Source organism: Diplotaxodon limnothrissa, linkage group LG5 (genome assembly GCF_057381915.1).
Source record: "Diplotaxodon limnothrissa isolate DT_005_m linkage group LG5, D_limnothrissa_male_GT1.1, whole genome shotgun sequence".
In the NCBI taxonomy this organism is placed as follows: Eukaryota; Metazoa; Chordata; class Actinopteri; order Cichliformes; family Cichlidae; genus Diplotaxodon; species Diplotaxodon limnothrissa.
In genome coordinates, this window is record NC_140600.1 from 14,773,023 (window position 1) to 14,787,171 (window position 14,149).

General features: G+C 41.8%; 1 pseudogene; it reads left to right on the forward strand.

Moving 5' to 3' along the window:
- Positions 1 to 1,595: 1,595 nt before the first annotated feature.
- Positions 1,596 to 14,149, forward strand: part of LOC146631802 (uncharacterized) — a 54,114-nt pseudogene continuing 41,560 nt past the window's right edge.

Below are 14,149 nucleotides of genomic sequence, written 5' to 3' on the forward strand. Positions count from 1 at the left end.
AGGAAAATGATATTATCATGTGGATATGGGCACTGTCTAGTATGTGGATGTGTGTCTGTGTGGAGTTGTGCGATTAGTGTGTTCACTGGAAACTGTGTGACGGAGAGTGAGAGTGCAAGTATGTAAGTGTGTGTGTGTGTGTGTGTGTGTGTGTGTGTGTGTGTGTGTGTGTGTGTGTGTGAGCGTGAGCGCGTGAGAGAGAGAGAAACTCAGTATTGCATCCACAGCCCTGGGCAAACCCACTGTTATAAATACAGCATTCTAATGGTGACTTTATGGTGTTGCCTGTGTGAGACTATGGCCCCCGGGGGACCACTTCCCCACAGATATTCTCCTCCCTCATCTTCCTCCCCCTTCTCCCCTTTTCTTTTCTCCCCCGCTATATTCTCCCGTTTCCCCTCACTCAGAATTTACAGCCTGACTGGGTAAGACGGGAGCTGTAAATCCCCTCCACCCCACCCCCACCTTCACTGAATTATTTATCTGTAGGCCGCGTGACACAAGCAGCAGATGAGGACCCTGGTTAAGGAGATAAAAGGTGGAGAAAGTTGGGGCCTAATTGACCATGATGGTGAGGTAATGGAGAAATATTCGACGCATGTTAGGGCGGAGCGATTTTACTACATTAAGAAGTGTTATGTGCGGTGGTGTTTTAGTAAATAAAAGGAGACTGGCAACGCGTTCGGGCGCTCGGGTTTGTTCGTGTGTCTGTATGCGCTGCACAACAGGATTACTGTATGAATGCTATCGGTGTTAGGAGCTTAAGACATCTTGAGCTATGTGTGAGTCAGCAGCAATGTCAATGAGTCATTTGTTTCATTTTGCATCTCCAAACAAAACGCAGACCTGAAAACAGCGGGAAGGAAAACTCTTTAATTAAATCATCCAGGCTTTCAGCAACACGCTCATCTCGCTGTGCAACGTCTCTATCTTTCCTCTGTTTTCCCACACTGATGCAACCACTTCCTATATATTGTACTGTTCAAATGATAAATGGTGATAAGAGCGGGCCATTAATACACTGCACCACAAAAGTCAAAGGGGACGGGACGGAAAAGTGAATGTGATGTTCTCTCAATGCCTCCACCCCCTCTTCCCCGACTTCAGTTCTAATAGCGCTGCAGCCTCTGTGAGTGCAGCCCGATTTTTCTCCCTTTCATGCACTGTATTAAGCAATGACATGGCAGGATTGCGCCGACCCCAGGATGTCAACCACCTCATTCTGATGACCTCCAAGTTTCCTTCTAACAAATGCCTCTGGCTCAGGGCCAGGGGCTTCTATAGAGTTAGGGTGTCTGACAAGAAAAGCGAGGGACAGGGGTGGTTGGGCAGGAGAGAGAGAGAGGAGGTAAGGAGGAGGATATCTGCAACACTAATAGATCGTTATCGCTCCCCCTCACCATTGGCCTGGAAGAACACCAGGAGCAGCATGTCTACTGAGATAAATAAAAGAAAGCCTCCAGATCGATCCTCCCCACCCCTCTGGTTTTCAAGGGGCCTTGGTGTGACCTTTCCACATGATAACGTGGTCACAAAGGTCACCTCCCACCCCACCCCCACAGAGGCGAGCCGAGGGTGGGTGGTGGAGAATCGGGATGGAGGGGAAATTATTCTCCCCACCCACCACTCCAACTCCAAAGGAGTCCCAAGGAAGATTGACAGAGTCACAGCAGCGGATTGATCAGATGACGATTGTCAGGTTGACCTTTTCTGAAATGCATCAGGAGGTCAAAAGATGGCACGTCCTCCCCCTGCTCAATGCCGAGGTAAGCGGTGCCACATCCCTCGCGTCACTGTCTTATTTGTGTCAAGTGACAGCAAGGGAGCAATCTAAAGAGCAGTGGTGCTGGGATCACATCTCTGTTATTCCTCAGTTGAGAAAGGTTACAGAAACAATCTATAGGAATTTAGATTCACTGCCTGTCATCAGCATTCTCCATAACAAACCGTTGTCTCCTGAGGAGAAATCCACATTCATTCTCAGAAAACAATGAGACAATGTTTTCCTTAGGCCATTTGGTAAATGTGTATCGTTACCTGGTAGAATATATATTTCTGCTGACAGTTGTTCCCTTGATGGTTGTTTATTGTGTCAAGGCAAACACAGGATATACACGGATGATAATATGGTGTTTGAACAAAGACTCATAAAAAGCGTCTTTGCTGATGTCTTTCTCATCCTGTCTTCCAGAAAATATACGTTTCATTTGCATTACTTTCACTGGGAGGATTTGGCTCTCACTGCATGTCCTTATTAACGTGCAGCTGAATTACTCCTACTTTCACTTTGCAAAAGTCAATAACCTGAATTCGCAAGGTTCTTTGAAACCAAACAGCATGTTGGTGGTTTACTTTTTCTATTTTGAATAGGAACCTTATTATACACTCGCACGATACACAAAAATGCATCCAATTTATTTCCTCCTTTCATCCAGCTCAGTGTCGTCAGTTTTGATTGAATAGGGACAGCCTGTTCTGCAGCTCATAACCTTGACACAGGTAAATAAAGACGTAAGCAAGAGTCCAGATTAGGTCTTATCTTGAGTAAAGGTACTGCTTGGTGTCAGGTGCAGGGGCGAGGTGATGAAGATAATAAGCCTTTTTTCAGATGGGAGAGGACACCTTTAATTCCCTCTGTGCTCCACTGAAGAGAAAGTATTCCTCAATGTCTTATCTCTGCATCATCTCCTCTCGCTGAGCGAAGAGCCTGGACACATCTTAGAGATAGCAAAGCAGCACCTATAGATTGCAGGCTAGCACTTCATATCCAATCACAGCTGTAATCACAGCTACTAACAAATTCATAGAGAGGGGAAAAAAAGTTTCAGTGTGTCCCAGAATTTATTTCAAAATGGTGGCAAAACTGGCTTGTATTTCCTATTTTCATGCATAATGTACTGTGCATAATGTACGGTGCGCGCCACTATCCCCAGCGACGGTCTGTGCATGCCCAGGTTGCTGGTGACTAGAGCTAAACACTTAGTGTAATTGAAGAAGGCAATGTGCAGAAATCAAGACGGATTGGTGCTGCAAACGAGGGCCACCTCCCTGGAGCCTCAGTCTATTAACACTGTCACTCTGCTCATCAGCCCAGCACCTGCTTGCTCCCCCTCTTGGCTGACTTTAATCATGCTCACTAATAAAAGCCAATATATCACAAAACTACTGTAAATGATGTAGCATAGGACCTGCTGTTAACATGGTAGACACACAGGTAACTTAAACAGACAAAAAAAAGAGTTCACTATAAACCCATGTGGTTTAGTTTGACATACTAACACACTGTGGGCCAGTGGGATCACTCAGGTAAAATGATGAACCCGAGTCACAACAGGAAAGGTGTGGATGGGAAAGGGGGGTATTATTTGGCTACCACACTACCTGTCTTAGAGGGCCAGATAGCCCATGTGGATGTTTAGAATGATTGCGTGCAATAAAGATGAATTGCTCCTCCTCTGTGTTTATGACTTGGCGTCGGTGTGTTGTCAGAGGCAATATAGCAGAGATGGTAAACAGAAACAGGTGCATTTGTTTACTGCTAATGGGAACTAGTAAAGCTACAATGCTAATGTCCTCTTCAGTAGCAGACTCTGGGCATCTGCTTGGTGGGAAGTCATTATTGTCAATATGCATCAGTAATCAAACAAAGCAGTTAAAGCAACTGATATGTATCTTTGAGCACGGCAAATGTGGAAACACCAGAATCAAGAGCTTGCTTGGGATAAACTATGGCGGGGGGAAGCAAATGCAATGGCGTGGTACTCAAATTACCTTTGATTTGCTATTCAAAAGTTATGTTCACGTTGGTTACTGATACAGATCGCTGGCTAATAATGCAAAACCTCTCGGGTAATGACAGTGAATTTTAATTGGAAGGGGAAAAGAACAAGCAAGCTTAAAATTGTAATATCCTTCCCATTTTAAAATTGCCCACTTTATTTCATCCAATATATTACAGTGGATGGAAAACTCCCTGGCCACCCTATTCCAGCTTCTTGGAGCCATCTTATGCCAAGGAAGTTGTTCCTTAATATGTTGGATTAAGGTAATAGTCAATATAGAGGTACTTTAAATTTCTCAGAAATTGTCTGGCACTGGCAAACTGAACACCAGACTTGAGAAGACATACATAGAAATCAGGATATTCTCACACAACCATTTCTATGGTTTATAGTTCATGGTTCAAAAAAGAAAAAATGTCCAGCGAGCAGCAGTTTTGTGTGATAATGTCTTGATGAGGTCAGAGAAGAGCAGCCAGAATGCTTCAAACTGATATATAAACTAATATAAGCAGACATACTACAATAGCCACTCCTGTAGAATAATAAAGTGAAAGAAACTAAGGCGTATTCATAGAGGGTCAGCCTGGGCAGATGTGTCTAAAAGAATTTTTGCTCCAACATTTAGATAGCAGGGTCAGAATTTGGTGCAAACAACATGGAAGCACGGATCCATTCAGCCTTGTGTGGTTTAGGCTGCTGGAACTGTAATGATGTGAGAGATGTTTTCTTGGCATACTTTGAGCCCCTTAGTACTAACAGAGCATCATTTAAATGCCACAGCCTACATGATTATTGTCGTGGAGCATGTCCACCCCTTTGTTTGCCATTTTCTGGTGGCTTCTTTCAGCAGGATAACTTGTTACTTCACAAAGCTTAGATCATCTCAAACTGGATTCTTGAACATGGCAGTTCACAGTAGTCAAATGGCTTTCACAGTCACTGGATCACAATCCAGTGGAGCGTCTATGGGATCTGTGCAAATATCCAGTACTGTAAGCTTTCCAATATATCAATTAATTAAATACTAGTGAAAACAGGCTTGTGAAATAATTTCCACCTGATTGAGCCATTATAAAATCGGATCTGTCCCATGAATTAATATTAAAAGGAAGCTACAGTGTATTTGGCAGTGGAGATAAAATCTTACAGTACAGGATGCCCTACAGTTGCACCTGCAGGCGCCAAACACTGATAGTTTGTTTTGTAAAAATACTGTATTGTATATATTACTGTATTAATATAGAGTACCTTTATTCAGTTTGATAGGTTTGTAGCTTGAACCTATTCGCTGGAACGTTGAAGACAATATAATTACACAGCAAGCAAGACACGAAGTAGGCAAAGTTCTTCATGTTTCTCGTGCACGGGAGAGAACCGGACAAACGCCGTTCCTTCGCTTGACCCCAGTTGCTCTCGTCCGCTCCCCCGTAACACTGCTCTTTTATTGAGGTTACATGAATATGCATAGGTTCATTAACATATGACGTCTACATACAAACAAAGAGTACCTTGCCCGTGTGTGTGTGTGTGTGTGTGTGTGTGTGTGTGTGTGGGGTCAGAGTGTGACCCCATGAATGACTTCCCCAAACCTGCTGGTCTGGAAGTCCAACAGTTCATCTAAACAAAAGGCACTTAGCCTAAAACAGATATAGCCACGTTTGTCCTACCATAAAACAATAAGAGAACGTACGACCTCTCCCATGCTCCCAGAGTGCTCTCTAATGCACACAAAGTTTGCAGACTATCAAGGATCAAACCTCTACCAATCTACAACTAATTATAAAACTCTAAGCATATATAAGTAGATATTTCTAAGCATAAATGACAATCAACAATACAAAACCTAACACAGTTTCAAGGACTTACACTTCACCAGTGAAAATGCTTAAACTTTAAACTTTCTTTTTTCTTTTGGTTTTTCATTGGGGGGGGGGGGTTACTGGTATTTTTTTTTCTTATCAACATGTATCAACATGCTCTGCAAAAAGACATTTCACTTTGTGACCTCACTAATAGCAAAAGTTATTTGTGTGTTGTCAGGGGGAATGAGTTGTCAGTGCCTGAGGTCGACAAAGAGCCAAGTGCCTGAACACGGGCCTCTGCTGCCTTGACGGATGCAAGGAAGAATACAGTGAAGCAATGGCAGCAGAACACCCCCCCCCCCCCCCCCCTCCACACACACACACACACACACACCGCTACACCTTCAGTTCTCAGCCACCCTATAATGGAGAGTGCTTTTAAAGACAGTGAAGCCACAACACAATGTCAGAATCAAGCTCGTGGAGGAAAAAAACATCAGGAGACAGAAGAGCAAAAAAAGGGAAGCGTGCAAAAGAATGAAGCAGGATGGGCAACCAGTAAAGCAGGCTGGTCATGCGTCAACATAAAGACTCAGATCCAACACAGGAAATGAAAAGGAGGTGGAGGGATTTAAGGAATTGGAAGGATTGGGGGGGGTAAAGGAAAAAAGGAAGGGAAGGAAGAAATCAATATTTCTGCAACGTGGCCACTCCAGCCACTTCCAATGACAGCAAACATCATGAAAAGATATGGGAGCAGGGAAAGGGAAAGAAATGAAAGAGATAAGAAGAGAACAGTAAAGTAAATGACATCTGAAGCTATTTCCTCCAGGGCCCTGCCTAGTGTCGAGCCCGGAGGTCTCAGCAGAGTTATAGGCAGAATTAAATTTCTATTAGCTCTGAAAGGAAATTTAAGTTCTCTGTCTCTGGAGAAAGACTCAAGTAGAGACGCAAAGTACCCCCATTGTCATGTGACAGATGACAATAGCGTGACCTTAAAACTAGCCACAAGATTCACCTCCAAATAGTTACTGTCGGTGAAAATAGTTCAAAGTGGGAGGAAGACATTTATGATCATGATGTGTTAAAAGCTTCCAGAGCTTTAAAGCAAGCAATTTGTGCTTCTAGGTCAGGAGATATCAGCTTTGATGGAGATTTTTTTTTCCTTTTTAGAAGCAATGGAGGACACTTGACAGTGGGCTCGATGATGATTGTAATGGTACTAATAATGACTGTGATTGTTCTTTTGCTTTTACAGCTTCCAGTTTCACAACTCACAATTAGATAAGTTTTCGTTGTCCTTTCTGACAGACGTCTCCCCCCACCCTCACACCACCACCACCAAAGCTATTAGTGTTATAAACCTCTCCAAACATCGTCATATATAGAGACACGTAAGTGAACTCTATATAGGAGGCTCAATCAAAAGAATTATTATGTGTGCTGAGCTTAGTTTGGTTCGATTCTTTCAAATGTGCTCAATTAGGTCATAAAAGGAGGGTTTTTTTTCTCTTTTTTTTAAGCAGACTGCAGAAAGAATTTCTCCACCAGGATTTTAAGGAACATTTAATTTTGACCATAATTGATCTTTTTTTAAAAGTTTATAGTCGCCACCTGTGCATCCCTTTTCTTACATTTAGAGGTTCGGTTGTTAGCAAGACAGTTTTTTTTTTTCTTTAAATTCATTGTTGTTGACAGTGTAGTCTGCATGCATCTCCTTCCTCTTCTCCCTGCTGTGTTGCCCAAAGGCGTTCCCGAAAAAGATAAAACATCTTGACTTAAAAAAGAAGCAGGAAAAGAAGCTTATACATGTTGCATGACTGAGAACGTTCCTTCAAGCTTGATAATAACCGTGTACAGATTGTTTATGTTTAACACTTAAACCCCCACGGACTGTCTCAATACACATGAATGGCAGATATGCAAGTACTTACATGAATCTTTGTAGAATTTTTGTGTACCAGACCTTTGCACACTTCTATGAGCCACCTGGAATCTACTGATTTGACGCTTTCAGCTTTGGGATCACAGTCCTAGTCTTCAATTTTCATGGAGATCAGTGTGATCGGTATTCAAGTGGTGTCTGATGGTCAGTCCACTTCTGAATCTCTACCCATACCCACTCATTGCAGTGATCTAGTTCAGCAGGTTCAGGCCCTTGCAGAAGAGCAGGAGGGACAGTAAATCATCTTGGTATATGATACACATCGTGGAGACTTGAGCGATGGCCTTGGAATGATGTTTGTCACATGTGCATTGAATTCTTGATGAATTCCTGTCGGCCTTGTGGCAAGAACTCCAGTATTCATGTGGGGCTCTGAGGATTTTCCTACAGTCTGTCCAGGGAACCACTCAGGTTGGTCTGCCTAGCCTTAGAGCAGGGATGTCAAACTCGTTTTAAACTGTGGGCCATATACTAGCCTAGTTTGATCTTGTGGGCCAAACCAGTGAAACAGTGTAAAGAAGTTTAATCAGACATGTAATCCCTGAGATATTTTAATATAAAAAAGAATTCCAATTTCAACAATATATCTCAGTTTTTATAAAACAGGAGCTTTCCATCACTTAATGGTTTACCTATTATTCATTTACTTTAGTGTAGCATGAATGGTGTTTATCAGTAGGGAAAGCTGTAAAACCAATAAAAAAAACCCAGTTCAAAGTCTAAAATTTATGTCATCTTTCCAGTAGTTTGGCTTGGAGTCTTGGCCAGTATTGGTCCCCCAGCCTTATGTTTGAAACCTCTGCGTTAGAGTTTTGGTTATGTACACTCTTCAGTAGGTGGTGCTTTGGATCTGTAACACTGGTCCTAATGATGGGTCAGCACATGCGCATGATCAGCTTGCAGTGAGGGGCTTCATGTTCTGGAGGGGCAGATTATTGGATCTGCAATGTGTTAGCATAGCTGGGTGAGTACCTGTTGTTAGCAGTTCCCTCATTTGTGCTGTTGACTTATTTAAGAGTTCTGTGGTTCACGTCTGGCCCAGGCCCTTTCCAGCTTTTAAGGACTGAGGCTTCTTTTCTGGTGATTTTCTGTTGTTGAGAGCTGTTTTGCAATTCTTCTTCTACACATATTTCAAGTATTGTCCAGTCTCATCTCTGGGTGAGCCTTTTGCTGCTTCTCCACTGCAGACACAATATGGGTCTTTTGAGAACAAGCCTTTTATTCTTTTGACCTCTGCACCTCTGTTGTATGTCTTCAGCCTATAGCAACCAAAGCTTCTTTGTGGCAGGCTGTAGAGCCTTATTTATGTACATCTTGTTATATCTCGTATCCATCCAAGACCTGACTCTCAAGCCCCCTTCTGCATCTCGATTAGCAACCTCCAGGCCGTGTTGCACTGGCATAGCCATAAATATGTTTTTCATCACTAACAATTATGCAGAGAGTGGAAAAGAATAGGAAAAAATAAATAGCTAGAAATTGAATACATTGTTTTTTAATTGTTGAATATTCTGTTATTTGCATTATTTTTTACTATAACAGAGGTGGGCTTTGTGGAACCCAAAACAAAAGAAGCAGCCAATAGCAATAAAGCCAAGCAGGCTAAAACACATTCATATTACTATCACAAATGTGAAAAGACAGATTAATATGACATTTTAGAATTTCAATAAACTCAAAAAATACAGTACTTTCATAACCACTTGCTTTGCACTGAGCATCCCAATTCTCCTGCTAAATAAAGCAAATGCCTCCTCACAAAGTGTGCACTGCACACACACACAGTCTTATTGTTTTCCTTGCTGTTTTCCTGGTGCATTTTATGTTGTAGAGGGGGGCCTGACTTTGATGGAGCAGGTGATTTTAGGCTGTGCCGTTAGCAGCAGAGAGATAGAATATCTTCCTAAGGCCTATGGATAGCACTTTTTATGAGCTGCTCATTGCTGGAGCTACATCAACCTGTCCAAGGCCACCATTGCACTAGGGTCTTTAACTCCCTGCCTCCATTATCCACCTCCATCATTTCCTGTATCATACAAGCTTTTTTTTAGTTTGTGTTTAGTATGAAGAAAAATACAATTATTTAACTGGACAAATGAGATAAATTAAAAAGTGCTATTGCTATTTATTTAATACATTTAAGAGATGATCATAGCAAATACCATTTTTAAAGCAAATTAATTAATCCTAATGACAACCCGACCCTTACAAAATGTACTCCCAACAAGTAGATAAGGAAACTGCTTAAATAACCAATTACACTTTGTTCAGGTTGTGCAGATTTACACTCACACACACTTTCTGAACAACCCACTTATACACAAACAGCCACACATATGTTTTTTTCAGTCTTTTACCAGAGATCAGTGGTGTGTTTTGGCATTAAACATTACCACAAGCGCTTCCTGTTTCATATAATCCATCCTTAACCTCACAACCACCCACTTGCCATCATCGCTCTGCTCTGCTCACTGACCCTGGTTCACCATATTAGTAATATTTCACCCTTAGATCAACACATCTATGATAAGGCAAGGGACTGGTAAGAGGATGGAAGGGGGGGAGAAGAAAAGACGTGGAGGATGGGATGCGATATCAACAGCAAAGCGAAATTATTGCCAATCAGATTTTATTCACAGCTCAACTGCTAGACAAATTGCGGCTCATGCCGTTTGCCATGGGTCAGGGCGCTGCGTAATTTCATTTTAATAAGTCATTTTCCAGGGAGGGATGACACTGCAACACACACAAGTACACATGCCTGGGCACACGCATATGCACTCACACATGGCCTCACACTCAGACGTATCACCGCCCTCTCATACAAACAAGACTATGGGACCATGTCTCGAGGGTTGATATTTTATGGAGTGAAAGAATTGGATACACCACCAGTGATCTTGAGAGTGACTTTAGTATGAGAGAAGGGCAATACATAAGAAAGAGAAACCTGATTGAAAAGGTCACCCAATACTGTGTTTGTGTTTATTCTATCTGTTTTTGTTTTTGTTTTTTTTTAATTGGCTGCAAGAAATGCAGCAAAAGGGGGCACGGACATGGAGAAAATTAGATAAATTAGAGGAAAAAAAATACGATCATTTTAGACCTTTATTTTTTGGTCCTGGACAACTTTAATTTTTCAAAATTATTTGTAAAATCATTTACATGTAACTCAGAAATAAATGACAGACCTATATATTTTGAAAAGAACCCAAATGTAGTTACGCCAATGCTCATTTTACTGCATATCTGAATAAACAACACTGAAAAGATGATGAGTATCACATCACAGAACTGTAGGTGGGCAACTTTGAACGTGTAGATACCAAATTATAGATGTACATTAAATGTGCCAAAATATATGCCTTTTTTTTCTTTACTCTGTATCCATCTGCTCCATTACAATTCTCCACAAGGTGTGAGTTGAGCCAAATTGATTGGATTAATATATATCTAGGCAAATAAACAACTCGTGCCTTGGGGGGCTTTCTCTGCAGCATTTCTTCAGAACTCCGCAGGAATCAAAGGCGCTAATATCAACAGCTGCCATGTGGAATAACATCATGCACTCATGAAAATGCAAGTCCCATATATATCAACATCAAGAAGAAACCTGTGAGAGTTACCGTGTCAGCGAAGAAATGTACAGTCAAATCAAATTCCCGGTGCTGCAAAAAAAAAAAAAAAAAAATCACTTCTAAATACACCATAAATTCTTGATAAAAATGTGCACTGGATTCAAAGGCTGTTGCACAGGCTGCCTGTCATGTTCATAACTGGGTCTTTGAAGTCAGCTGTCAGTGGTCGATGCTAAACCATCTTCAGAGGTGCGTCAGTGCTCCTGTTCTTTCAAGTTCCCCTCCAGCGGCCAGTTAGCGGGGTGATGTTCATTCTGAACGTGCAGTTGCTGCTCTGGAGATAGGCCTGGTCAATCCTCCTGTCAGAGATTTCATCCTCCTAGAAGACATGTTTGCGTAAAGTCTAGCCATCCTCAAAGAGAATGGAAGTCTTCAGGCGTATTCAGTGGGGTGCAAAATACAGGGTTTCCAGACACAGAATTTTAATGTACTGTATTTCTCTTTATGATTTCCATATTGAGGAGGACTTTGGGAAAAGAAAAAACTAAAATCATGTTATTTGGGGCAGAATGTAGTACACCAAAGCTCATCAGACTCATTGTATGTAAACATATTTGTCGCGGCTTCCTGATTAAGGTCCCCATTTGCTACCAGAAGTATATTTTGAAGCTTATACGAGAAACTAAACAGGACATTCAGAAATACTGGGTCAGCACAGTCAAGCATGACAGCCAGCAGAAATACCACCAAGTCGGGAAGCTATAGTCTGAGGTGCGGAAATGGAGATAGCAGCACAACTAAAGATACAGCCTGCAAGAAGAGAGCAATAGTCCTCAACAGATAGGGAGCCCTAGGGCTAAAAGATAGGCCCATAGCAGCAGAAACATTTGTGACAAAATGGCTGACATTATCTTTTAATTAGATTCACGCTGTTTACTAGCTTGTTTGTACCCTCATTTATACATTACCTGATATGGCTTTTCTTTATCTCATGTAGGCTTGTAGGAGCTGATGGTGACGGTGGCGGCAATGATATACACAAGGTAAAGAAGCAATGTTCACGTAACGCTTTCTCCAATAAAACTGAATCTTTTTGCTTCACGTTTATATACCAACCAAGTAGGTGAATAACTTTTGCGTAACTCAAGTGATTTTTAACAATCTAACTGTTCCAAGAGGAAATGCCACGGACGGCCCAAGGCGGACGAATTTATCTTTCTGAGCAGTGGCTTATGTGGGAGGTAGAACTTCACAAATGTACTCCTCCAGCTCATATGTAATATTCTATAATGCGATGTATGCACACATACATCAGTTTAATGGAAGATGCAAATTTCCTCATTAAAGACAGAAGCACAAGTCCCTCTTACACAGAGTCAATCCATAATTAGCTCGTTCCCCTCACTGGCCCTGAAGCATTTGCTTTAGTACTGTGTGGGGCCAACAAGCTCAGTTAGCCTCCCTCTCGGTGCCCTGTGTCATATTATAAATGTTGCAAAGTTAGGCACTTATGGGTTAGTTTCAGGAATATCATGTGGCAATTTAAAGTATGAGATTCATAGGACAGATTAGGGGTAGTGGTATCTTAATTGTTCCAAGTAAAGGAAAAACAGATTTCTCCTTTTGTTTTTTAATTCATTTATTTTTGAAAACTAAATCAAAGACACAGCCGCTATCATTATAGTGGTGCCGTTTTACTCTTACTCCAAATTATAACATAATGTAAAGATATGAGAAAGGAGGAAGTTTCAAAGATGTCTAGAAAAAGAGCCAAAAGAACTTCCTGCACCCATCGTTTCAAAGTGGCCGTCACTACAGTGCAATAAAACATCCTTATTGCTCTGCTAGTTGTTACATCAACACATTAAGCAGTCTAATAGTTTGAGCAAACTTGGTGACCTGGGATGGATTCAAATCAGTTCATTTTTTTCAGATCCGTGATTTTCAGGCGTCCACCTTAACTTCAGTAACCTGAGATTCAGGCTTCTATATATACCCAGCTTTACACAGGTTTTCTTGTCAATATTTCACTTCGGGAAATAGCACATTCCTTTTCGGCCTCAGTCAACAGTAAGTGACCACCTAGGAAACAACAGTGGAACCAACCCACCAGAGAAATCAACTGCTAAAGCCTGAGTCCTTTGGCTAACACAGGGCCCCAGAGGAAATGTGTATTCTTTGACTGAGTGCCAAGTGGTTGCTTGAGGTACCAAAAGGTATACAGTGGTTCACTGGAAATTCTTTTCAATTGCTTTGGTTGCTACCAGTGCGACTTGAAATGAAGAAGATTTTAACTTTTTACCTTTATATTTTATACCTTGATGCAACACAGTCTCCATTTCCAATCTAAGTCAGAAGTTTTACTACCACATGGGTAGTAGTTAGCAAGTCAGTAGCTGTGTCCCAAAACCTAGGCTGCATCCTTTGGAGGACCCGGCCTTCGCAGTCTTTGTGGGCTAGGTCCTTCGAAAACCAAGAAGGCCGGAAGTGCGAGGCTGTGAAATGGGACGGCTTTCAGATTTGCGTCACCGCTGGACACTGCCGTAAATTCTCAACTATCTCATACTTCTGTTTAATCAGTTTTCTGTTTGGCGTTGATTCAGCTGTGTTAAAACCCCGGAGGAACCCAATAATAAAGTTTTATTTAATCTAATCTAATCTAATAACTTAGATCTGAAAATGATGAAGCTGGGAGTCCGCTGTTCTCGCCGGCTCTAGGGACCCTTGAACCCACGGCTAGCTATCGAACGGGTGGGTAACAGACGTCTCCGAAAACGTTGGAGCACTTTTTTCAAATATGTGATATCGTGATAAACCGAGCAGATATTTGAAGTTTACACAGCTACATTCTCGCCTGAAAATATGTTAAAAGTTTATTTTATGACCCAGAAAGAATAATAAGAGTAATATTAAAACTAAGTAGCTGCCACCATATTTGGAAACTGGAATTGGCTGGGTCGCGCTATGAATTCTGGGATACGGTGGGCCATGAAGGATACACCCGACCCATCCTTCAAATCTGGGGAAAAGGAGGACGCATTT